The following is a 27,183-nucleotide window of genomic DNA, read 5'->3' on the forward strand; positions in this document are numbered from 1 at the left end:
TTCATTAATAGAATCTCTTTTCAAGTCTTTTCCTTAAGGTTTTGGTTTTTTTTTTAATTTGGCACCCTTGATATTCCGTATTATTTACTGTACAGTATTATTTACTATCATTATTTACTGAATATCTAACTGTACAGATACTGAATATATACTTTGCTAGTTATGGAATCACAACTGCCTATTCTATCAGTCAACTCTTAAGGCATTGTTTTCCCACAACATAATTTGGCTAATAATTAATAAAATAATGGACTAGCCAAGGTACTTCTTACACTGAGTCCTTAAAATTTGGTGCTGTAATTTATAATCTCTATAGAGATTTTGCAAACTTTTGAGAATATACCTTGTGACTATTGCTGCACTTATACATACAGATAACTGGGAAAAAATCAACATAGGCTTATACGGGACAATTTACAGATACAAATTTCAGTTAGACTGAAGCAGATTTGATTGTAAAAGATGGGGTTAAAGGTATCTTTTTTAAAAAAAGTTCTCTTCTATGAGGTACACGGATGGTCATAAAATGTTTTCAATGAAGAAAAATCCTCATGTGTAAAGGTACCATTCCGCTAATGTGTTTAGAGTATTTTATGATGGAATAGCTAAAAAGCTGTCTCACTACCAAAAGCCACTTCCAGACTTTTCTGTATACCAAGTACCACTGCTATTCTGTCACACTGTTTACCCCTTGGGCCTGATACATCATCCACTGAAACCTGTTTACAGCCCTGGTGGCCTCTGGATCAGAAAGTCCCTTCACTTTTTACCCTGTACTGTCAGATCCTTACAAAACCAAGTGGCAAAGTCAGCAGGTAACATTACTGCTTTGTCTGGTAAGTGTCTGTATTGTAAAAGAAAAACAACAGCATTTCATACCACAGAAGTAAAATTGTGCTATTATCTACATAGGCAATGGTGAGCCACAAAAATAGAAATTTGGAATTTATCTTTTATCCATTTTCTCACTTTTAACGAATAGAAATGTCATTTGTTCATTTGAATTTGAAAAACAGAATACGGTGTCTGTCCATTATCTGCCTAATAAACTCATTCCGATGAATCAACTGTGCAACAGATAACACAAACAATACACGAAAGATCCCGTGGAAGATTGGGTACTGCATACCTAATTCTGTTTGTGGATGCACCCTTCGTAGCAAGCACTACACAGCAAAATAATCTCTTACAGAATGGATTATTATTTATAAAGCATCATAAGAAGTCTTGCGCACCATCAGACAGGATTAGTTATTATTCCTCTAATACTCATTGTCTACCAGTGAATATATACTGGACACAATAAGCTACATGTTTATAATTATAATTTATGTACATATTTCCACAGATTTTCTTGGAGAACAGCATTTTGCTGTGAACGGAATGCAGAACCAGGAACCAAGAGCTGTTCATTTCTAACCTTCCCTCCAGTAACAGGTTCTTGAACCTGCAGCCTTAAGCGAACCCCTTCTTGCATTAGTAAAATTAGAATATAAACACCTGCTTGCTTACCTAAAGAAGGGTACTGGAAAACTATTCAGCCTTCAAAACCAAAAGCCAAGTCTGGCAAATTCGTAATGTATTTGGCAAGGAAGTATTGCACAGTGCGCTGCAATCCCAGTGTCACTTTGGCACCCTATTGTATTTTCTCTGTATGCTTTCCAGGCTAAGTCTCTGTTTGACCTCCAAACCTGTAGACAGTTACAGCTGCTAAACTATAATCACAGAATTTGTCCCCCTGACTTCAGGAGGATTAATTAGATGCCTAAAGGTAAGGAAGTAAGCAAATGTTTGCAGAGTGAGGGCTACATTTGGTGAAGGGCCAATTTTCCCAATTGAAAATGTATAAATAAAAATCATGCCTAATTTGCTTCCATTACTAATGCTTTATATACTATATAATTGGAAGCAAATTAGATGCTTTATATTAAATTGTTTACATACAAATCTTATTTTCTTAAAGAGTAGAAATCAACAGCCATTTCTCTTCTAATTTGACACATATTGTTGTTGTCACATATTATAAAAACTGAGTATAAGGGGCTCTTTTTTTTGTTTGTTACATATCTCACTATGTACTGAAGTGAAACGCCTGGTATAACACTACCCAACTGAAATCAAATTAAAAGTATTTTGATTTGGAAAGTATCAATAAATGGAAAAATTAGCCAAAGGTTTATTAATCTAGGGCAGTTTCATGTTTGATACACACACAAGAAGGTTTCCCCAGCCATTTTAAAGATACTGCTTGTAGTCTTCATACAAATTACAAGAAAATGACTCATTCAACTAAGAATGTTATTAAATAATAGAGTTAGCATCCTTTTGTTAAACTGTCACTGTATTCCTCAAAATAACTTGACTCTTTCTGTTCAGAAGAAAGTTTAAAAGTCTCACAAACACCAGTTAAAGACTCATTCTTTCAAATATAACTCAATAAAAAATAATGATGACTGATAGCAGACTAGTAAAGCCTTGTATCTGTGAAACAAGACACAAGTCATCAGCAGGAGTTTGCAGAAATGGAGCTACGCCATTTTCGCATCATTGACAGATCAGGGTTCAGAATAGCCTGATTATCTTAAGCCTCTTGTTTCTCTCTCAGCCTTACTCCTCAACTGAACATTCGTGAATATCATCCTGGGTCTTATCACATGTTGAAGCATAATTACTTGTGTGTTAAATCAGTACAGGTACTTTCCACACCCTCTACCTACTGACCAAAGAGTCAGTGAAGGCAGAGTTACTACCATATATGTCCTTCAGAGCTCTATTTTCTTGCAAGTACCATGACACAACATCCACTGTGGAAGGATACAGGACACGTGAATGAAAGAGACTTTCTGTGAGGCATATAGTGAAAACAAACCTTACCAAAACACAGACTATTTTTTTCACAGATTTGCATAGATTATCAGAAAAAGAAATTACAAACAAATGTCCTAGATTGAACTTCTCCAAACTTGTGGGAAGAGGGAAAACAAAAGGATAAACTACCTTTCGCACGTTCCTTGATTTTTGAATGCTGGTATCACCTATGTTTCATCCCTAACTACAATTCTGTATAACTCATGTCAATTCTTCTGACTTTTACTCATCTACTATAATCAGGAAAAGAAAATATTAAAAAAATACATCTTTTGGGGTCTTGAACATGAGGTCCTTTCTTCAATTACTCCTGGAATAAGTTCCCTAACCTTGATGAAGCAGCAGGTGTTTGGAACTTATTCTATCCTGTGATGGCTGAAGCTTCTGAAGGAGACACAATTCTCTGTTAAATCCTTACCACTTCTTTACAACAGACACTGGATTAAATAGAAAATATTTGCAAGGATACAAATTACCTCTTTTGCAGCCAAATTTGAAATGACACAAAATATAGTAACTGTGAAATAGTTACTCCTTTCCAACCGTGTCATGGCTTTTTCTCATTTGGCTGATTCATACCAGTCATGAGATTTTTGGTATTACCTGTATTTTTCAAAACTCCTTAACAATGGTGCTCATAATTTGGAAGATAATATAAAGAATTTAATCTGTTAATACACTCCACTCCTCAGAATGCAGCAGTATAAACACTACCACAATACTACTATAATGTACTACAAGCAGGAGGTAACACCAAGTATAATGTTTGACAGAAGTGCAGAAACAGAAGTCAGGCTGCCTAAGGAACACTCTTAAAGTAGTTCAGTCTCTTTTAAAAAACTCTTTCCATGCAGTTCTGGATCCAAGTAATTCCAACATTGTCTGTTTTCTAAGAACACCAGCTCCTTAATGGAAAAACTGCTGCTAGCTATGTGTTCATTAGAATTGGAAATGGAGAGTCACTCTTCTAGCCTGGAGCCAGAAGGTGGGCTATCTTGGAGGCAGGGTTGATAGCTTTTGAATACCAGATGAAGTCTATAGATACAAGGCTGGTGTCAAATGACAAGAGCCTTAAGCAGATGGATGACAGTGTGTGTGCACTATAGGCTGTTGTTAATTTACTAGCTAGAGATAATGCTTCTTTAAAATTAAAAATGAGTCATTGGAAAACAGCCTGAGAGGCCACAGCCTGCAGATTTCTGGCCTCCTGGCAGGCCTGCATTGTGGGGGATATGGTTTTTTTTAGAGTTATGAAAATTAAAATTGCATGTTAGAGAGAAAGAAAATGTAATTGTTTCTCTTACTAGCTATTTAAGCTATTCATAGCCTGGATTTGTAATTCACAAGGACATTTTCAGTAAAATGGAATCAACTTGGTCTTAGCAACTCATAGACAAGATATAGATGAGCAACAGCAATGATGTATAATATTAATGAATTGTTAAGTGGCAAGATGTGGGGTTTATGTTTGTAACTATGCTTTTATTATTTTAGCATGATCATACAGAAAGTCCTTCCTTTTCACTATTGCTCTGCACAGAACTTTTCATTGCCATTGGGTTATGTTGGAAATCGCACTTTTCCTCTGCTTTGATCTCCGGATGAAAATTTCCTGTCATATTTCTTGCAAGAGTGTCAATATATTTCCATATCATAACACAGGCAGAGCTGTCTCATTGCTTACTTGCTCCAAATATATGACCAGACATCAGATTCAGTGTAAAAATTCTGAGACAGTACAGTTTGATAAAGTAGCAACTTCTTTCCAAAGACAAAAAAGGGAACTGCAGAGAATGAGTACACAAGTGTATCGCTTCTCATGCTAGTCTCTGAGGGCTACCATCTACAATGCTGTCTAGAACTTACTCGGGTATTCACCACTGTCAAAGCTGAAGAAAATAGTGAAGAATTCAAACAGTCTGCCATCCGGAGAGGCTGGACTCTGGCTGTCTATATAGCCAAAACTGTGCTTGATCCCTACAAGTATTTATCAAAGGCATTGTAACAACTTAACTCATTGCCTTACAAGCAAATTTTGGCAGACCTGAAAAACATGCTGTAGGAAACACAACCCTAAAACGTAGATGATTGTTTTAATGTTATCATCTATCCAATGTAGAAATAACAATGTGTAACAATTTTACAGTACTTTTTCCCCCTACATGTTGGTAGATGTTGGTGCCCATTGAATATCATTGTCCCTATAATCCCAGTTTATAGACACAAAGGAACAAAGTGATACATCAGTTAGTGACAAAGTCAGAAAAGCCCAGTCCTTGTGACACCTAGTCCTGTATCCTTGCAGCTGGAACACAGAGTTCACATGGTTTTTAAATCCGTAACGCCACTGAGCTGATGTAGAAAGCCTGCTACTCCATTCCGACACACTCTACACTGACTCAGCACCATTGAGCTCAGCAGTATTACCAATGTTTTACATGCATGTGAATGAGGGCAGAATTAAATATGGGATATTTATAGAGATGTTCTTCAAAGCTTAAAAAGAAATGAGAGGAAAGAAGGGGAAGAATATGCATACAGTGAATTAGTTATCCTGCATAATATACTACAATCAAGGTCACACATAAATATTTATGTACAGTGCACTGCCTGTGCAACATCATACCAATTTGTCTCAGACAGTGGCAGTGACAGAGACCTCTATGCACCAACCAGCGTTTTTCAGCTTTAGAAAACTTTAAGACAGAAGTATCAGCCACAAAGACGTCCAGACATTTCAGTGCTGCAGCAGCAATGTGAAAGCACTTCTCATTTCCACTTGAAGGTGAAAGGCTGACTTTACAAAAAAGTTTCTCTCTTCTTTTTTTTTAGTCCTATACAACACCACCTGTCTCATCAGCAGGACCACTCTAAAGGGATGGGCCTCAAGGCACCTCAGTCCCAAGATTCTCCATGCCTCATTCTTCATCCACGCTGCTAGTAATGTACCATCACTGGCACAGTTACACCTGAACACTCTGGTGCTGCCAAACACCTGGCTTGATTTTCCACTGTCCAAATGAAAAATAAGCATAATCTGCTTTTTGAGGATACAGCAAATGAGGGAGTTCATGACAAATTGTGTTGGTTTATGCAGAATAGTGATAATAAGATACAAATGAGAATTTTTTGCTTAATGAATAATACTAATCACGTTTCAACAAATGCTGTGCCCTTCTAATTAGAGAGAATGCATAAAATCAGCTTAATTTATTTGTGACTAGTTATACATAGTTTAAATATTTACTAGAGATTTACTCTAACGTTTGAAATTATTTTAAACAGTTCTTGAAGTAAAAGCAGACCTAGTAATGTAAAGGAGGTTACAATTGTAACTCCTGCCCTCCCTTTCGTTATGCAGTGTGTGATGTATACCCTCAGTTTTCAAGATGCAAGAGAAAGGATATTATTGATTTACATGCTAATTCTCCAACTGTTACTAATTTTCTTGATTCCTGCTTCCAAAGTTGCACTTCCAACATTCATCACTGTAGTACACTAGAGGGGCTGAGCATCTTTTTCAATAAATTACAGGAACTATGACTAATTATAGTGATATTAACTATGCAAAGTAATGTGTAACTTAAAATGGATACGTTTATCATTTCAAATTATGCTTTTGACTCTTGATGGCCTAATACATGGATGCTTCTTTTTTTTTAATACAGATTATGAACTGTGCTATTTTTTTTTAAAAAAATCTCTTTCACAGATCTATACCTTGTGAATTTGATGAATGGAAATAAATAATTTACATCCCATAAAATGCTTAGTGGGTAGAGGACAAGTTTAGTACCAAGGGCAAGTAGGGCCAAATCCTGATTGTTTTAGCAAAGCACTCAGGATTCAGCTTGAACAGTGCCACCAGCATGTATTTGGCCCACAGCATTTGTACCATTATACTTTCTGTCTCTCTCAGGCTACAAAGCTAATAGTACAAGTTGCTTGGCTGACAGTACCAGCAGTGCCTAGCATTCAAAGCAAAACGTTTCATCAAGTGTAACTGGCTTTCAGTAGTATGCCAAGTATGTTGCAAAGGCTTAAGATACAGAAGCTATAAAATAATGGCAGTGCAATTGTGCCCAGTGTAAGTACTTTGCACAGCAGCAGGCCTTTTTGGCTCGTATGTGGCACCACATTCTTATAGCTCTCCTTCCAATCTGGAAGAAATACAGCCTCTGCCACCTTAGTCATTTTCACATTACCTAATATCTCATGGTACAGAAGCATGGCTCTTAGTAAGCAAACAAAATTAAGGAGTAACATAGACAGGTATGTTGCAGAGACATTGCCAGAGAAAATAAAGCAGTACAGGTGGACAGTGCCCAGACTTCTCCTCAAAATTTGCCTAAACTGACCACCACCAGAGACCAAAGAGTTTGGCCAGACCCTTCTATAAAAGTTAGACTATTCTTTTCCACTACGCCAGGATAGTCTATGAGTTATTCTTTTAAAAAAATCATGCAGTCATCTTCAGGGGCTTACCTGCACTTCAGACCTCTGCCATTCGTTCCCTGCTTAGCCAACACATCCACTTGTTCTTCTGAGTATTAAGAGGGATGCTCTTGTGCTTGGATAATACTATTCTTAAACCCTGCCACCTTTCCTGGGCATGTCTGCCCTTCAGAGCTGCCTCCCATGGGATGTGACCACTAGTTTCCTTAATCAGTCAAAGTTGACTCTAAGGTCCAGGACACACTCTGCCACTCTCCTTCCTTGTGTTTCTCAGGATCTTGGAACTCCACTATTTCATTATCATTACAGCCAAGGCTACCACTGTTTGCCACATCCTCAACCTAGTCCTTCCTTATTAGCAAACAGCAGCTGATCCAGCTGCAAAAGGCCCCAGCTGGCCCTTCCAATACCTGTGTCAAGAAGTTATCCCTGCCACCCTCCAGAATTTTTTCTTACTGCTTGTCTCCCAACATTTTCCATCAGATGTCAGTTCTTCCAGAGGTAAAGGAAGTGTAAACTGAGTTTGCCTTCATTAAAATGCCTTCAAAAGTTCAACAAAATTACTAGTATTTTAGTTATGCAGTCTTATAACACTGAATTGGAGCTTTTACATGTATTTATAATGGCATTTTATGGCAGCTTGAGCACCTGCAGTGTTAATCTACTCACTGGACAACATGCAATAAGTTACCTTATGATTCGATGAAACATCAATCAAAAGCTCAGCATTACACAGCAGAGTAAATCAGGCCACTACATCATTCAAAGAACAACAGAAAACACAGAAAATACCATCAAGGATCTTACAGGTAAACATACTCTTTTCTATTACCTACAGGAAACCCAAAAATCTAGCACACTGTTTTGGAATAAAGTTGGAGAAGGTTTGGGGAAGGTTTTGCTGAGTTATCATCACAGCTGGACATCTGTTTTATTGAGGGAGAGTAAGTTTTGTCTAGTACTTCTAACCTAATGTTACTAATATTTCTAGGCTTCAAGATCTCATTTCTTCTCATCTTTGCTTCATTGGGAAGAGCTAGGCCAGATGACTGTCAGTTTTGTGTTATCATCTGCAAAACTACTACCTCTTTAGATCAGTGGAAAATGAATATTTAAGTGGCGAGCCAAATACCACCAATAGCATTAAAACATAAATCAACCCCTTTTTAATGATGCTCTCTTGTTTGTCAGCTACCTTGGTTGGCTACGTGCTATGAACACTCACTAAAGAGAATTTTGGCTCTTAAAAACTATATTGGTAACCAGGAAGGAAATCAGCCACCCTTCCTTTCATAAAAGGAAATGAAATGCTCTTCCCCGAGGCCTTTAAGGAAGGTCTTTCCCTCTATACAGCTCCCAGGAGGGTTCCTTCCACTCAGAGTTGCTTACTGTGATTACCTCACCAGCCCTGCTTCCCGCTTTGCACAGCCCTATCTCATGTCACCAGGAGGGACAGCACTGCACTGAGGCTCCTCTTACCTGACCCAGGGGCATCAGTGATGTCTGCTCTGCTTAGAGAGTCTTCTCCCATTCCCTGTCCCTGATTCTCCGCTATTCTCCAGTTTATTATGTAGTCTTAAGACCTGGCCCTGGTATAGCAGTCTATCTTATAGGTAGTTTACAGACCCACTACCTGCACAATCTCTACACCTCAGCTGCCTAGAAGAATGGGAAGAGGATTTGCAAAACTGAGTCTTGAAAGAGTTTGAATGTGCTAATGTGCTCTCTTGAAACTCCAAATACAGCACAGATTAGAACCGTAGAATAATGTTGGAGAGCACCACAGAAGGTCACCTCATCCAACATCGTGCTCAAAGCAGAATCAACAAGAGAAGGTTGAGTCAAGTTCTAAATATCCTCAAATATGCAGAGTCCGCAGCCTCTCAGGGTAACTTGTTCCAGTATGTTACTGCTCTCATGGGGGAAAAAAAAAAAATCTATCTAATAAGAATGTTTTGCAGTCTAACTTTTGTCTGTTGCCTTTCATCCTGCCACTGTACACCTCCGAGAAGAGTCTGTCTTTTCTATATTCTCCCATTACGTAGCTGCAGGTAGCACTAAGATATCCCTTTAGCCTTCTCTTCTTTAAGCTGAGCAAATCCAGCTCTCACCCTCTCCCTGTATGTAATGCACTCCAGAATACTTCATATATAGTGGTTCTGATTACTAAACAAAATGTAATTCAAAGAAGCTTTGGTAGAAGACAATTTCTGAGACTATTTAAAATCAGAAGTGAAAATCACTTACTAGCATCATTTACAATTTTAAAGCACAGCTCACAGCTGTCCTAGTTATGTTCTTATCAATCTCTTCTGGACAAGTATTCTCAAGTCCTTTACCTCATGTAATGTTTTCTAATTCTCCTCTCAAGAAAATTTACTCTCAGGAAGTCATTGAGAGTTCACGATCTAATTAAATGAAAACGCTGTATGATAAATTTTACCGCAGATGCATCAACCATACTCTTTAGGTAGAGCTCACAGATTCTCAAATTTGAAAATTCCTGATCAAAATCTAGGCAACTTTAGAAACTCTTTGAACAGTGTGCCCCAAACAAGGAATAATGAGGTTCCGCCCTTGTAATGTCTTCTGGATCTCAACACAGTTCATTAGCGTTATGTCCTAGAACAAATGCATGGCTTTAACCAAGGAAGAAATGAAGACTTTGTCTCCAATTCAAAATATTTCTACATGACTGAAACTATGTACATGCTTTGCTTGGGCACTTAACTCTTTTCTTTTACTTTGCAGGGAAAGGTTCATTTAAAATTCGTAATAACTGAACTACTACCAGGTGTAAAATTCCACACCGCTATAAAATTGTCCTCTGTAATTGTCCTCTGTAAACTGGATCTTCATATTTTTTATATATATATATATATGCTTTTAACATTATATTTACAAAAAGAAGAATTTCAGTCTTGGAGATCAGAATCCCAGACCCCATGTTTACCTGTATTATGATTACACGCGGTCTAGTGAAAGGCTTTTTTGTACTGTACCCTGTTTCTGTAGGTCTTCTTAATTTCAATTATATTTGATTTAGCTGTAAAAGTAAAAAAAAAAACCCAGATGTTTTTGTTTAGATCTGCCCTGGTCTGCTCTAGGAGTCCCAGAATTCTAAGTATTGTTCCACCAGATATTCCATTTTTTTTTGTCACACAAAGACACAATAAGACTGTAAACATATATACTTGAAAAGCAGCTGGAAATCTACAGCTGCTCTCTTTTCTAATGTACATCAATTTAGAGACAGAACACTAACAAATGAATTTGCCTTGCAGGGGTGGAAAAAAGCCAAAACGCCACCACCATTATATACTGTGTGGAGAAGAAAAGTTCTTATTATTTGAGTAAGAATAGACAAGGATGGGGAGGCACAATATGACTAAGAGACTACAGACATGATCCTTTGGAGTCCGGCTGCAAACAGGAGATCTAATGTGGAGCTCCTGAGGCTCCTAACTAAGACCATGAAACTCCTCCAAAGCCACACAGGTAGCCATTGTACAATGACCATCTCCTCTTACATTCACCACTCCTACCCACAACTGCTAAGATCCTTTCCATTTTTTCTAAGCTTTTTCTAAGATTTCCCAGTCACTGCACTGCTGAGAATGAACGCGGGGGAAATGAATGCTTATGAGCCCTGCTTCTCTTTCTCCTCATTGTAAATTCCTGTAGATCACCCATCCGACATAACTGATCCTTCCCAAAAAAGCACTGAATGATTTCAGGGGTAGTGATGCCCTGCTCTCACCAATGCTTTTATTTTAAGCCTCAAAGATAGACAAATTTATATTTAAAGACTGCTTCCTGGAGAATTTATAACATCCAAATCTCCCATATTGAGAACAGTGAGGTTTCTTGAAAGGAATGAAGAAATACAGCTATTCAAATTGTTCAACATAATTAAAATACTCCTAACTAGCTACTCCTAGAGAAGAAAAATACCATTTCACATAAGAAATATCAGTTCCTCCTTAGACAGATTTTAAATAAGGCTTAAGTGGGATATCAGTGACTGACTGAAATATGCTCATGTTTCCTTAGCTCCTCCAGAGAGGTTTTCCTCTGATTCTAAATAGGAATAATCTAATGACTTTCGCTCAACTGTGTTTTTGAACCTAAAGAAAGTAGGCTCTCTTCCCTGACATCTTCCTTTGACCTGATATTGAGACATTCAACTGCCTGTAAATTCTTTCATTAGCCACTATATATAAGATTTTCAGAGGTACTGTGTACCAGAACTCTGGCTTCAGAGGGAGAGGAGGATGCTAGAAGATTGTATCTATGGATAGTCCAACTTTTTCATCAACAATATATTACACCGAAAGACAGCAAGTGCATGAGTATCAAGTGTCCTGCACACATGAGAATCGTCAGGCCCATTTCACAAAAGTGGACGTGCTGAAGTGCAGCCATGCCCAGCTGCCTGAGCAAGTAAATTTCTTTGCTCTAAACAGCTGGACTGAGAGAGCAGGGCTTATGCCAAAAGCCAAGGGGCAAAGCTGTGCAGTGAGTGTATGGCTACCAGGGTGCACTGGAGTTCAAAGCAGGGAGAGGGATTAGTTCCACGCTGTCCATGTGAATAACAGAAATTACAGTGTGACATAATAAGGAGATAAACACAATGATACAACTATTTCCTAGGCACAGCACAAAAGTTTCTGGAGTGAAAATTCTTTGAAATCCCATGTAAGTCCCTATGAAGTCCCTTTCACAAGGAAATGCTTTAGATATTTCAGTGAATAAACTGTTAATGTCAAATGTTAGCCTGTCTCTGATAGAAATTTTGCTGAAATCTCACTTTCTGTAATGCTAAAATTACATGGACCCTCTTCATTTCAATAAATGGGTCAAATTTCTGCCTCCTTGAACTTCTCATTGCAGTAGTAATCACATAGAAACATCAAAGACATCAAGACTATGCTGGGTATATAATAGTAGATTTCTAGGAAAGCAGAGACTGAAGGCTCTTGATGAAAATGCTATTCTATCTAGCCCAAGTAATGTGGAGAATAATCCACCCGTGTCCTGGTTTCAGCTGGGATAGAGTTAATTTTCTTCCTAGTAGCTGGTATAGTGTTGTGGTTTTGGATTTAGGATGTGATAACACACTGCTGTTTTCAGTTGTTGCTAAGCAGTGTTTATACTAAGCGGAGAAGTCTGGAGGGGCACAAGAAGTTGGGAGGGGACACAGCCAGGACAGCTGGCCCAAACTGGCCACAGGGATATTCCATACCATATGATGTCATGCTCAGTACATAAACTGGGGGCAGAGCTGGCCAGGGACTGTTGCATGGGGACTGGCTGGGCACCAATCAGCGACTGGTGAGCAATTGCATGCTGCATCACTTGTCCTGTATTTTCTAATTCTTTTATCATTATCATCATTACTATCATTTTCTTGCTTTTTTTGTCCCATTAAACTGTCTTTATCTCAACCCACAAGCTTTCTCCCTTTTACTCTTCCCATTTTCTCCCACATCCCGCTGAGGGCAGGAGTGAGCAAGCAGTTGTGCGGTGCTTAGTGCTGGCTGGGGTTAAACCATGATGACTTGGCTAACGGGTAAGTCAGCCTACACACAGTTCCAGACTGCCGCAAGCAGACTGCTTCTAGTACTTCCATTGCTTTGTTCAAAGCCTATCTATGCTCACCCGCCTGCCGTGGTGTGGGTGTCGAACAGAAGCTCACCTATAGCAATTATTCTTTGCTTGCTGTTCGCTTTTTAAAACTTATTTTCCCTTTTTAAAGACATTATCCCTTCAATCACATCCTTCAAATCACATCTAAACATTAACAATAAAGGTGATAAATCTGAATGAACAGGAAACACATCTATTACTTTGTAATTTAAAAAATGTTAATTTGCACAACGAGAATAACTGTTCCCAACTGGAGAGCACCAGGTCCTGCCCTGTTATCTAGTACACTCCTATGGAGCATACCTGAAAGTACCTTCTCGGTAGATGTAAAGGCTCTGAGTCACCAGAGCTGCTCCCGCTCAGACTAGCTGGTAATCTGGCCCAGAATTCTATTTCAGCATCACCTACAACTTCAGTCTAATATAGGTTAATACTTATGAGTAAATGGTACCTCAGAGTTATGAGAGGTATCACACTACCGATGTGCATTCACAGCATGGATTCCAGGATACTCCAATCCAGTTGCTTACTGTTGCTGATCCCATTTAGCATGTTAATTCCAACTCCTACTAAAACGGCAGGAAGACAAGACCCTAACTTGTCACAATTCATTTCTATATCACTAAGACCATTTCACCTCACTGAAATGTTCATTCAGAGAAGTTTTTATTACTCTTTGGTTAATGTGGCAGTTAATGTCCTTGAGCTCTACTTCCTGTGTCCATTTAAAAATGTTGAAAAAAATGGGTTGCCCTTATTTAGGGCAATCTCCGAGTTGATCATTTGAAAAATCTTCATTTGCAGTTGCTCAGGTGGATAGTGAAACCATTTCCTGAATGACGCTGCTTGCTTTTCAGATTCCTCTTGATATTAGAAAGGCTATGTTAATTCTGGATCAGTGTTCTTTAATAAAACAGCACAGCAGTAAACACCAAAAATAAGAGTTTCATGCTTAAGGTACTACACATTAGAAAAACGTAATGTTCTATCAGTGTTTCTTGCTGTTTTATAGTTACCTGATAAATGTTGGACTTTCAATGCCTTCTGTGTCCTAAGCATTCATCACATTTACACATTTTACAGTTCTCTAGTATTTTTGCAATACATTTTCCTGAATCAGCTGATGACATTTAATGGAATGTTTAAGACACAATATAAAACCATAAATGCTTTTGCTTATTCTGGGGGAAAAAACTGTGCACGTAGATTGGTTTTCAAATTAAGAACTATGTTGGTGTACCCAGCATTTTTGCTTCTGCTATACATATTAAAATATAACTAAATGCCTCTTATGCAATACTGCAGCATAAGTACAAATAACAAGCGTTTGTACTTTACAAGCAAGCTATATGATTAAGGAGCTATTAATGAAGTGAAACAAAACCTCAGTGCTAGAATGTAATAGTCCATGAAATTCTTATGGGGAGAAAGGGAATCTGCAGTGAATAAATATTAACCTAAATGCTATAGAAAACATAGAGCAAACAAAAAAAATGCATTTTTAAAGCCAAAATTTTGGTAAAAACTGCTGACTACTTAAGGAAAGTCTATTTGCATACCGCAGGGCTCCATCTGCTGTGGAAAATATAGGCTGCAAGAATGATTTAATATTTAATAGAAGTAGTGGCCGTTGTTAATTATAATTTGCACATTTACAAATCAGCACTGATAGCAATACAAATTATGAAATATAAGGGTGTTATGCTGGATACTGGGGAAAATAAGATGACAGACAAAGTTAATGGAGTATCCCTAACAACAGCTCTGTCAGAACACATCAGAGAACTAATCCAGTTACAAAGAGCCTGCAATGGAAAATCTATTTAAAATATTAAAATGCTGTTTGGTAAAAGCTTTTTCATAGTGCATTTTACTTAAACAGTTGCTTATTGCTCATGGGTCATTAGCTGTACACCCAGATGCATTCTGCAATCCGCCGTTTGAAAGAACAGTAGAAATTAAATAAGAAATATATTTCTGCAGCATTTTTCCTGAAATCTGGAATCAGCTTACTGCAGATTAGAGACAGGAAAATAATATCAGCTATTTCCAAGATAGGTGCTGTTGCTGTTACAATAACTAGGTATTTCCTTTCCTAAAAAACAAAGTAACATGCTATGGAGAACTTGACTCTTTTGAAAAACGTTCCAGCCCTGGAAGGCACTCCAAGCGGATTAAGAGACCAATATGCAAAGAGAGTCATTCCAATACCATAGGCCTGCTTCTAGTTTAAGACTTTACTTTGATTTCAACATCGAAGCTATAAATGGACTCTTATTTAGTAAAAGCACAGAAATTACCATTGATTGTTTTCATTAATCTTCTGTTTCACCTCACTTTTCTCATCATCATGTAATATGGATTACAGATAGAAACCATTAATGCACAAATGCTTTAATAGCAACTTTGCTCACTGAGTCATTCATGCTGCTACTAATTTCTGTGTTTTAACATCAGGTAGGTGGTCTGTAATATAAACCATGAGGCAACCCTAACCCCATTTAATTCAACAGATAGCTTAGCATTTACTTCACCTACTAGATACAAGGCAAAAGTAGATACAAGACAAAAGCTCACAATATTCTCAGTATAGAGTTCATTGTAATACATTAAGCCAACTGCGCTCCTCTGGTACAGACAAATCATATTCAGTCTGTGCAAACAGACACAATAGCTGTCTCCTTAAAGTCCAACAGCTTAAGAATTACATATTAGTCTGAAACTCTGTCCATGGGTCACCCTAGACTTATCTAGCAGTGATTAGCTTACGTGTTCTGCTGGAAAATGTCAAGAGTACCACATTTTGGTTGCAGCTTCTTTTGTCCATGTGTATTGGATTTTCTTTTTATTTTTGTTCACAGAAGGAAGGATGTAGAACTAGGCAAGATGTGTCTTGCTAGATACACTGATGGAAATGGACTGGGGAACCACGACGACAGTTACGGGGCACAATACTCCAGTTATGACACAACCATGAGCCTACAACAATTTTTCTGTTACTTCTGTTGCTAGTGAATATGTTTTCTGATCAGAAAAGCTGCATTAAGTCTTCTACCTTGTTACTAACCATACTAGCTGGATACATTAACATAGGAAGTTAACATTTGTTTTACTGGAGTGTGATTTAAGATGCACTTAAATGCATTAACTTCAGTCACATAGTGTCAGTACCCCTACAAAAATATTATTCTTGAGCATCAGATGAAAAACAGTATTTCAATGTTAAAAACAGTACCTTCGGTGCAGAATCAGTATCTGCCCATTTTCACCTCATCCTTTCCTTAGTTGTGGGTTTCTACAAGGAAATCATTCTCACACATCCATGCCTGCAACAAAGAGGAAAAATAGATTTTGCTATTTTTGACTGCATATTTATTGTGGCAATTATAATACTATCAAAATTAACACCCAATAATTGCATAATGTACTCACGTTGGGATTTTTCCTTGTGCTTTTGGGGTTCTGCAAGGATCACCAGCTCTTTTACAGACAAATGATCCAGAACTTTAGGCAGCCCATTCTACAGCAAGCTGCCAAGACCTCATTTGACCACTGATGTCCTAGTCTATAGCAGTTGAGGGCAATCTCTACTTTTTGCTAGGCAATAATTCTAGCTCACAAAGAAAAGATGTTGCAAAACACAACACTGATTGCTGCAAGTTTCTCTCTTTTGCGAAACACAAAAATCTCTAATTAGCAGAAGAAATAAGAAATGAAAAATAAAAATAAAATGGTTCAAGCATAGAATGCAATTCTGGTTTATGAAAACCAGGCTAAAATAATGTCACTTTCAGATATTTTTACATTCCTTTTGTGTTATGCCAGCACTGCAAAGTGGACATAAAGACCATCTTAATACATGGCTGAAAACGTCCTTGCCATCAGAGGCTGCTCAGACCACTACAAAGCCTAGATCGCCTGATCTCAGTGCATGAGTACTATGCAGAACAGGCCAAAGACAAAACACAGCAAGAACATGAAATATCTCTTCGGCATGGTTAGTGGAGCAGTTCTTCAGCAGCTGTTACTCAATTTGGCACTGTTATCTCTATTTATACTGAAGACTGTTTTTTTACTTCAGCAATCTCTAGGGTCAAGGCATCAGAAAAGTGCAGAAAAATCACCCATTGTTTTTCTATTGTGTCAAGGGTTGATCTAGTAAGTATATGAAATCCCATCCTAAATCACACAGAAATAAACCATTAATGGTTTACTAAACCATCATTACTTCATATATACTGAGGAACAAAGCAGTGTACAATATTCTGTGGCGGGTGGAGAAATAAGAAAATTAAACTTCCTACAGGTAACAAGTACTAGCACAGTCTCTCTCTGTTGACCCTGGCCTGCCAAGCCCGTGTCATTTTAACATACACATATTCATTTATTATGCCTTTGGTGAGATCGAACAGCCATGCAAGTTGCAACTTTCAGAGACCAAATAACATATAACTCCCATTTACTTCTCAGAAGTCTCTTTTGTAGTAATCATTTTCATTCTGGGTCAAATATACACTTTGCAAAACACATCTAACAAATTTATGGGTGTTCCTCCGAAGTCAGCAAAGCATTTTCACACAATAGTCCCTAATGAGTATAAAGAACCTGCTCTATTTACCAGGCATTGTAATTTCTTGCTCAGAAAACATGAAAATAGAAACAAATGTAGTGAATTTCCTTCCCTACTTGGTCTCTTGATAGCAGCACAAAAGGCATAAATGATTGCATGAGTGGTGAAGATGTTTCCTTTTGCATAATTATACTGTACTTGCCCAGGATAATGAAAGGTTCTGTGATACAGACACCACTACTCCCTAGTCCTGTAGGTCAGACCTTCCTGAAAGGAATCTAACCCGCTAGTTCAGGCAAGTATATTTTGTTGTAAAGAGTAAACAAAGTAGCCAGAATGGCACTTTCTGAAGCTCAACAGTGTTCTGTGGGATGACAGGCACTCAGCTCCATGGAAAATCATAGCAATGTGGCATCCCACACAAACTAATTTATATAGTCCTTGCAAATAGTTACATTGGGGACCCCTGAAAATCCTGGAATGTCTCATAAGTGGGAAAGAGCAAGAAGTGGCCAGTGATAAGCTAATGCAGAAGCTGGGCTTGAACAATGGCAGAAACTAGACTTGAATATTGGATTTGACTATTTCCTGCAGGCCACAGAGCAGTTCGGATGAGCCTAACCAAGTTAGGACGAGGTTTAACCAATAGCTACTTCAGATTAGATATGAACAGTGTTCTAGAGGTAAAAACTTAATGACCCCCTCTCAGTGCCAAGCCATCTGGACCTGTGATATCTGTATTTCAATAGTTTCTTGGGTAGCAAATATTTTCTCTGGATTTCTTGCTTTGAAGCTTACCATATGTTTTTGCTCTTTGCAGATGAAATGTCAAGCTATGATACAATATACTTGAAGATGCTAAGGAAAATTAAAAGTTGCATTAATTATGTTCATAGGTTGTTTTAAACTTGCAGTATGTGCAGGAAAGACTGACTTGGTCTCTTAATTTCACTGTAGTTTACCAAGGAGTGAGACACAAGGGACAAAGGAGAGCCTTCCATTCAGGAAGTACGAAATTTAACCCAGACTTTTTAGGGTGTCCTATATTACATAAGATTACAAATTCAGACTGACATGTCACCCACTGCATGCTACATCCCAAATGTCCATGCTCTAGGAATATTTTACAACATTCTCATTTATTTAAACAAAGTTCTGAATAACAGGGAAGTGCTCAAAACAAAAGCAGTAAGCCATCATGTAAGAGCTCACTGATGCCACATAACTCATCAAATAATCAGCTTTGATTGTTTTTCAGGGAAGTGAGATGAAAGCCATTAACGTTTTTTACGGATGGTGGGTTGACCCTAGCTGGACCTCAGGTGCCCAGCAAAGCTGCTCTGTCCCTCCCCTCCTCAACCAGACAGGGGAAAGAAAATGTCACTAAACATTCATGGGTCAACATAAGGACAGGGAGAGATCACTCACAAATTAACACCACTGGCAAAACAGATTCAACTCAGGGAAACTAGTTTAACTTATTACTAATAAAATCAGAGTAGGATAAAGAGAAATTAAACCAAATCTTAACAACACTTCCCCCCCACCCCTCCCTTCTTCCCAGGCTTAACTTAACTCCTGAATTCTCTACCTCCTGCCTCAACCAGCACAGGGGGATGGGGGGGAATGGAGGCTGTGGTCAGGTCACCACACTTTGCCTCTGCTGCTCCTTCCTCTGCAGGGGGGAGGACCCCTCACACTCTTCCCCTGCTCCAGCATGGGGTCCGTCCCACAGGAGACAATCCTTCACAAACTGCTCCAGCGTGGGTCCCTTCCATGGGCTGCAGTCCTTTGGGAACAGACTGCTGCAGCGTGGGTCCCCCGTGGGGTCACAAGCCCTGCCAGCAGACCCGCTCCAGCCAGAGCTCCTCTCTCCATGGGTCCTGCCAGGACCCTGCTCCAGCACAGGCTGCCCGTGGGGTCACAGCCTCCTTTGGGCATCCTCTGCTCCGGCACGGGGTCCTCCCTGGGCTGCAGGTGGGATCTGCTCCACTGTGAACCTCCCTGGGCTGCAGGTGGGATCTGCTCCACTGTGAACCTCCCTGGGCTGCAGGCGGGATCTGCTCCACTGTGAACCTCCCTGGGCTGCAGGCGGGATCTGCTCCACTGTGAACCTCCCTGGGCTGCAGGTGGGATCTGCTCCACTGTGAACTTCCACGGGCTGAGGGGCACAGCCTGCCTCACCAGGGTCTTCACCATGGGCTGGGGGGGAACCTCTGCTGTAGTGCCTGGAGCACCTCCTGTCCCTCCTGCACTGGCTCTGGTGTCTGCAGAGCTGGTGCCTTCACATATTCTCACTCCTCTCTCTGGCTGGTGTGCAGTTTTTCTCCCTTTCTTAAATACTTTCTCACAGAGATGCTACCACCATTGCTGATGGGCTCGGCCTCGGCCAGCGGTGGGTCTGTCTCGGAGCCGGCTGGCACTGGCTCCATTGGACATGGGGGAAGCTTCTGGCAGCTTCTTAGAGAAGCCACCCCTGTAGCCTCCCCACTACCAAACCTTGCCACACAAACCCAATCCAATACAGTAACAGCAGTAGATAACAACAGTACTGAATAGCTGTTAATTGAAAGCAAATCTGTAACTGCAATGAACTCTGAACACCTACAAAGCTCTGGGTGTGAGTCAGCTGACAGAAATTGTATTATTAAAGCTTACCACCCAAAATATAATCCAAAATCCTAATTCCTCCAATTTCTAACTAAAATGAGCCAACCCTCATTCTCGGTATTTAAGTATGTACGTATGTTCCTCTTTTGCTCGCCCAGTTATTTACAGATTTGCTTACATTCTGTTAAAGTAAAAAAACCTGGATGTGTGCATAAAAGGGCTCAGATGAAATCTCAAACTACAGCAGACCTGCCCCTCCTGATCCATGTTCCCAAAGGCACTGGTACCCCAACTAGTAATCATTCCATCTGTCATTTGGCATGTCATCAGCAGTTTACCTAGGATGATGTAAAGTAATCACCCCAGAGGTTAGCATCCTACATCCTGGCTAGAGACCTAAGACAAACTCATGTAGTAACCACAGGTACTATCCACTGTTTAGTTTAGGAGCCTGAGAGAAATACAGAACCTATAGCTACAAACTCAGAGAATCACCTCTAAATCGATACCCTGTCTGATAAAGGCCAAGAAGCAACATTGCAACACTCATCTCATCTAATACATTGACTAATAATGATGTCTATTCTGGAATGGCGTCTTTTTTTCTGGTTGGGTTTTGTTGTTTGGTTTGGTTTTTTTTAACAGGGGAACTGCACTTGTTCCAAAGCATAAATGGAAATGAACTGTTCTAGTTCACCCAGAGAAAAAATCCTTAACTAATTTTGGACATTCAACCAAACACTTCAACAATTCTCTTTTTTTGGTGCTACGCTTTTAGCTAGCACCGTATCTAATTACAGAAACAGCAGGAACTAGTTTGATTCAAAATTATATTGTTTTATCATAGAACCATAGAAACACCGAATCATAGAAATGCAGAATCTTGGATTCATAGAATGGTTTGGGTTGGAAGTGACCTTAAATCATCTAGTTCCAAACTCCCTGCCATGGGCAGGGGCACCTTCCACTAGAACAGGTTGCTCAAAGCCCATCCAACCTGGCCCTGAACACTTACAGGGATGTGGCAACCACAGCTTCTCTGGGTAACTTGTTCCAGTGCCTCACCACCCTCACAGTAAAGAACTTCTTCCTACTATCTAATCTCTTCCCACTTAAAGCCATTCCCCCTTGTCCTGTCTCTACATGCCCCTGTAAAAAGTCCCTCTCCAGCTCTCCTGCAGGCCCCCGTTAGGTACTGGGAGGCAGCTGTAAGGTCTCCCCAGAGCCTTCTCTTCTCCAGGCTGAACAAGCCCAACTCTCTCAGCCTGTCTTCATAGCAGAGGTGCTCAGATCCCTGGAGAAGTTCTGTTCCAACCTGCAAAAAGTATATAAAGTTACCTGATAGATAATGTCTTAAACTAGGCACCGATGCATGTGGGTGAGGAAAATACAGCAAAAAGGAAGTTATCCAACTGGAAAAAAATTCAGAATATAGAGCATCATAAAAATGAAAGTATGGCTGCCGAAAGTGTGCCTTTTTATTATTGTCAGCAAGTTTCCTCTACGTGCTTATTGATACCTCCACCTCTCATACTTATACTACTGCCATATAACTCCAGCCATGACATTCATCCATGTTGTTTACTTGTGGCATCCTTCACTTCCTAATGGGTCCTTTCGCTTTATTTAGATCCAACATAAAAGCATCCTGTCAAGTTTGTTTTTAAAGAGGAAAACAATTTCCCCCAACTGAATCAATTAAACATCTAATAGAGGTGCCTAGACTAGTGTTTTAGGCTTTTTATCTAGGCAGGGAACGTTCAGAGGCACAAAAGAGCTCTGAATGATCTCCTTGAAGTTCCAGTAAATTGTCACTATGCCCATAAGTCAGTCACTTATACCACACACCTACAGCTAGACCCCTAAACATATTTTGAAAGGATGGGGTAAGATTTTCAACAGCACTGACCTAACTTTACTGCAATTTAAGTCATTGGAATTTTACCATTAACTTAAATGTGACCATTTAAGGCAATGCTAAGTGCTTCTGAAAATCCCATCTGTAATCTCCTTTTAAATTGATGGTTAGGAAAACTGGACCAAAAAAAAAGTAGCTGTCCAATCATTGCTTATTTTAAAATCTATACATCAGCAACGTGTGAACATGATATAGTCTGTGCACATATAAGAATAAATGCATACATACATATAAAATAACTGAATTTCTGTGTTGACAGATTATTTGCCAAGTTAAAGCCAAATGTGATTTGAAATTACCACGATATTACACTGAATAAAGAGGATTTATAATGGAAATACTAAAAGAACCTCTGTAATAGTGATCCTACTAGGCACTGCTATAACAACATATATTTCACTCTTTTCAGCTAGTGCTGTTTTTCTCCTTTCTCTGAATGTTTGAGAACAGTAAGTGAAATGTTAATTTTTTTAAGTCAGAACCATCTAGCTAAACCATCCAAATCGTTTTTGTATACAGAGATTTTATTTCTAATCTTTCTCTGCAAGCTGCTTTGTTAAATCCTAATGACAACTTTTATGCATAATGCATAAAATAAACTTTACCAATATTTAACACACTTTTATAAACATGTAAAACCCCTTTATAAGTGAGATGACACACTGCAGGGCATGCAGTTGCAGTACACTGGGAAACCACACTTCCTAGATGACTGAAGGCATCTGCTTCATGCCATTAATTTCTCAACATCAAACACATGTAGTTATCTTAGAACAGCGGTGCATCACATTATTATCTTTTTTTTATTAATAGACAAGTACATTTTATTGTATGTATAATATGTGTGCTGTTCAAATCTACTAGGAATGTTCATATTTCCTAAACAAATGGGGAGAGAGGAAGATAGCTTCTTCCTTTATCAAAACACTTTATATTAGCAAATAAATACCTATAAAAATATATGCTAACAAGGAATCACTCAAAAATGGATGCTATAAATCTTCCTTACACAAGAGGCAAAGAAATCAGAATAATAACAATGTATCACTAGCCTATGTCACTGAAATGATTTGTTTTACTCCTTTAATCTTTACCACATCTAAACTGACTATAATAAATGAATAATTACTCTGAATACAGTGGAGTTAATTGAAAATCTGCTTGAAGTATAAAACCAAGAAATCATAACAACAAATACAAGGTTTAGCCAGTGTTTAGGAACTTGTCTTTGTCAATAATTTTTAAGGTTCAGTGTAAATGATACTGTTTACCATCGTACATCATCTAACATTACTCCAGAAAGTCATGAATTATTTCAGACTTCCTATGAATATTAATAGTCTTTAGAGTCATGGTATTTCATCAGCATACACCCAAGTATTAAAGTCTTATGGGGTTTGACTTTTCAAAATGAAACCAATTTAATTCAAGTTTGTTTTATTCTCAAACCCTGATTTCTATGTCCAGAGAGGGTATATACTTTCAAGCATGTGAAATTGAGGTTTTCCTTGCATGTGAAAGGTATGTCACCTAACACAGCGACAGGCTGATTCTTAAAGTTCCCATCTGGACATGCACTTCCTATTCTGTGTCCAAAACAATTGGAATCCTGGAAGAAGCATGCATTAGCACTGGAATAGGCAAAATTTTCTTATTGCTTCCAGCTTAAAAAAACAAGAAAAACCGTCCCTCCTTGGAGACTGTACACGTGTGTATTAATCAGAGGCTGAAAAAAAAAATATTGTCTGAATGAAGGCCACTGCTACAAGATAAACTGTTCATTCTATTGGCCAATAGAAATTTCCTGTTTCATCATCTAAAAACTGTAAGTCCAGAATTTGCAATGAAGCTGGGCAGCACAGCTTTCTCTTTCTTGAAAACAAACACTTAGTAATAAAGGCTTACAAGAGAGTAAGTGCACTTACCCACTTCTGTCTCCATTGAACCTGACCTGCAGATTGCTTGTTTCACCCCTACAAGTGTTGTCATAAATTTGACTAGGGCTGAGGTTAAAAAGAAACATGATGAGTAAAGTAGCTTCCACACAGAATACACAACAAGAAGGAAAGTTTCCACTCTTCCCGTATACATTCCTGTGCAGCACTGCTGTATTACTTTATTCATAACGCAAACCAGAAGTACCAGATTTGAAATTGGGTTACCATAGTAGAGAGCAATACTGCTCTCAGGCAATCACATACGTCCTCAGCAAACTGCAGCATATATACAATTACTGCACAGGAAAGTCACTGTGTTGGCTGTAAAACAGGTTCTCTATAATCAATAACTCCACTCACATAAAAGGAAAGATCATACTTTAAGTGTTGCTATTATACCACTGTCGTCTCCTACAGCAAACTCACTATTTACGTAGTGTTGCAAACATTATAAATATATATTTACTGTATAGGTTATAACCAGCTTGCACTAAAGGCATATGAAACATTCCATTATTTAACTCTGAGCTAAAATGACAAGCTACGAGACATGGCAGTGCCAGAAGTTCTTGCTGACAGTCATTACATGCAGATGCTGTTGTTCCCTTTGCGAAAGTTGTCCCTTCTACTGGTCATATTTTCATCAACTCTCTCACGGTAACCTCACAATTTTTGAGCATAATGATCCCTGTTTCTGAGTATACTTGCACACAGGAAATATCTGTTACTGTATAACAGACACCTGGCAAATCCAAATAAAGCTTCTTTGGAAAATACAAATTTTAAGAAATTTTGAATAGTCAGAATGCGCATCCTCGAAAAAGAACCAGTGAGGTGCGTGAGCGCAGCCTTAGCAGACCAAACCTAAATCCTGCATGCTAGAAATATTGTCAATCCTATCCCTGTACCTGAACTGGAAAGGGGGTGGCTGAGGCAGCAAAGTCACCTTATTCCATTAGCCAGGAAAAGCTTTTTGTCTCAATGTGGAAAACCCCCTAGCTGGGCACAGTCCTCTCTGAACTAACTTGCACTCAGATGGCATAGTGAGAGATATACATGCTCTGCCAAACACTTGCTGATGGTAGAAGTAGGAAGAAATCAAAGACTCTTGGTTTCAAATCCAAGTTTCTGGAGGACATTCTAGCTTCTCACAGTAAAACTACCTTTTTTTCTTTTGTCTCCAAATATACTCTATTCCATGTTGCACTGTCACGTCTCTGCTACTCCTGCACTCCCTTTCCTAACATCCATCCTCTTCAGTTCAAATCTCATTTTCTCTACAGTAGCTTTCTTTTTCTCCCCTCCCCTCTATTTCTTCTGCTTCCATTTCTGAATTCATCAGATTTTTCTACTAATCACATGTCCTGCTGGATTGTTCCAACAAAAAGTTCCCGTGCCCAGCATCACAGTCATACCTGCAGGTGTGGGGACTATCCTGTTCAACATCCCTACAGGCAGGCCTGGAGCATGGCATGTTCAGTGCAGATGAATTCTTCAAGGAATGTACATAGCAAAAAAAAAAAAAAAAAAAAAAAAAAAAAAGTGGCACTACTGATGTATCCTTGCAACCTCTTACTTGGAAATGACTGAAGTGTTAGAGCTTAATCATTAAACATATTGTGTTTGGGACAAAAGCCTGTCAAGGAAAATACCAGCTAAGATGTTCAAGTTTGGTAAAGTTATAAACTATTAATTTAGCGATAGTGAGAAAAGACCATTGTCAGTGGCTTCTTGCTAAACTCTGACAGTTGTGACAAGAAACATGATGAGAGAGCCACACGTAAACGTTGTGCTTTCAGTTGGTCCCAAGTGACTCAATGCTTACAACCAGAAAAGAATGAAGACCTTGCAACCTAAACTGGACACAGAAGGAAGAATATGTCTCGTGTGGCACTGTATCGGGGACCCTGAATCTTGAAAGGCACAGACTGTGCTGCTGTGAGATGAAGAACCCTACAAGGCTGGAGCTATAGTGACTAACAAGTTTTGGGCAGTGATGAATGTGGAAAACTCAAGCTTGGTCATCCATTAGAAACTGCTGTTACCATAGGAAATCTTGTCCTTTGACTATGGTCCCCTGCAGTTTGAACTCTAGGCAGGCTGCCTCTTATCTGTTACCACCTTCTGCCTGGCTAACATTGAAAATTGGAAGATTTTTAATTTAGGGTTGCTTTCTAATATCAGATTTTTACTGAAAAAAATTGCATTGAGAATGTCTTTAAAGAAAGGAACTGAAGGAAGATGTTCATTTGACATTCAGAGAAAAGGGGGAAAATATTTTAAACTAGACATTAAAAATAGTGTAAAATTTCCTTAAAAAAACAACCAAACAAAACGGTAAGAATAGAAATTTAAAACTCCTATCTAGATATGCACACCTCCCCATCTCTCAGGAGAATAAAGGCAGCACTGCCATTCTGGTGTAAAAGAGGTGTAAGCAGACATAAAATCTATTCTTCTGAGTTTAGTTTTCTTGACAAGGTGTAGCATGCCATCAAGAGACTATCTTATCCTACTGCAAGAATTGTTAAGGCCTATTAGCAGTCTGTGGAAATGATTGCTAATAAAAAGCCTTCATAAAACAAGAAATTCTCTTGATTAAATTGTTATTGCTTGAGTGGACATACAGTAAATGTTCACCTCATTGTACATGAGAAAATCCTATATATAGGACAAGATACGCCTTTTAGAAATCATGCCTTAAATTAGAAAAGAAGGAAAAGATCTTTTCTTCTGAAATAATTTTACTTTTTCACAAGGAAGTAGAAATATATCTATCAGAAGAAGGATTATAACAAAGCAGCTGGAACACTGGAACCTCTGTAATATATTGCACATTTTAATCATGTTTGATATAACACTCTTTATATGGATATCAATTACACTAATGACTCTTACATAATACCCCTGAGTGCCTAAGGGATGTGTATTGTCACCTCCTTTCTGTCATAAAAATAGAGAGTAGTTCTATATACACACTAAAGTAGTTTCTTCCATTTTTATATAATGAATGAGCAACACTGTAAAAAAAGACATTTTATCCCATATTAGTTTAGCAAACAGAAGAGATTTCACATATGACAGTGCTAAATATACTCTTAAGCTGCTAATAAAGACAAAGCCTGAGGGGGAAAATTCTAATGATGAGCAATACCAGAAGTTTTTATTTCTGAATC

General features: G+C 38.7%; 1 long non-coding RNA gene across 6 annotated transcripts in view; it reads right to left on the bottom strand.

The window, feature by feature from the left end:
* LOC119155250 overlaps positions 1-27,183 on the bottom strand; it is a 435,215-nt gene that overhangs the window by 356,863 nt on the left and 51,169 nt on the right. For all 6 annotated transcript variants that reach the window (XR_005106649.1, XR_005106652.1, XR_005106650.1 and 3 more), the window contains one exon: positions 16,208-16,298. This is a non-coding gene — a long non-coding RNA (uncharacterized LOC119155250). The remainder of the gene's footprint in view (positions 1-16,207; positions 16,299-27,183) is intronic.

This window comes from Falco rusticolus, chromosome 11 (assembly GCF_015220075.1).
Source record: "Falco rusticolus isolate bFalRus1 chromosome 11, bFalRus1.pri, whole genome shotgun sequence".
Lineage (NCBI taxonomy): Eukaryota > Metazoa > Chordata > Aves > Falconiformes > Falconidae > Falco > Falco rusticolus.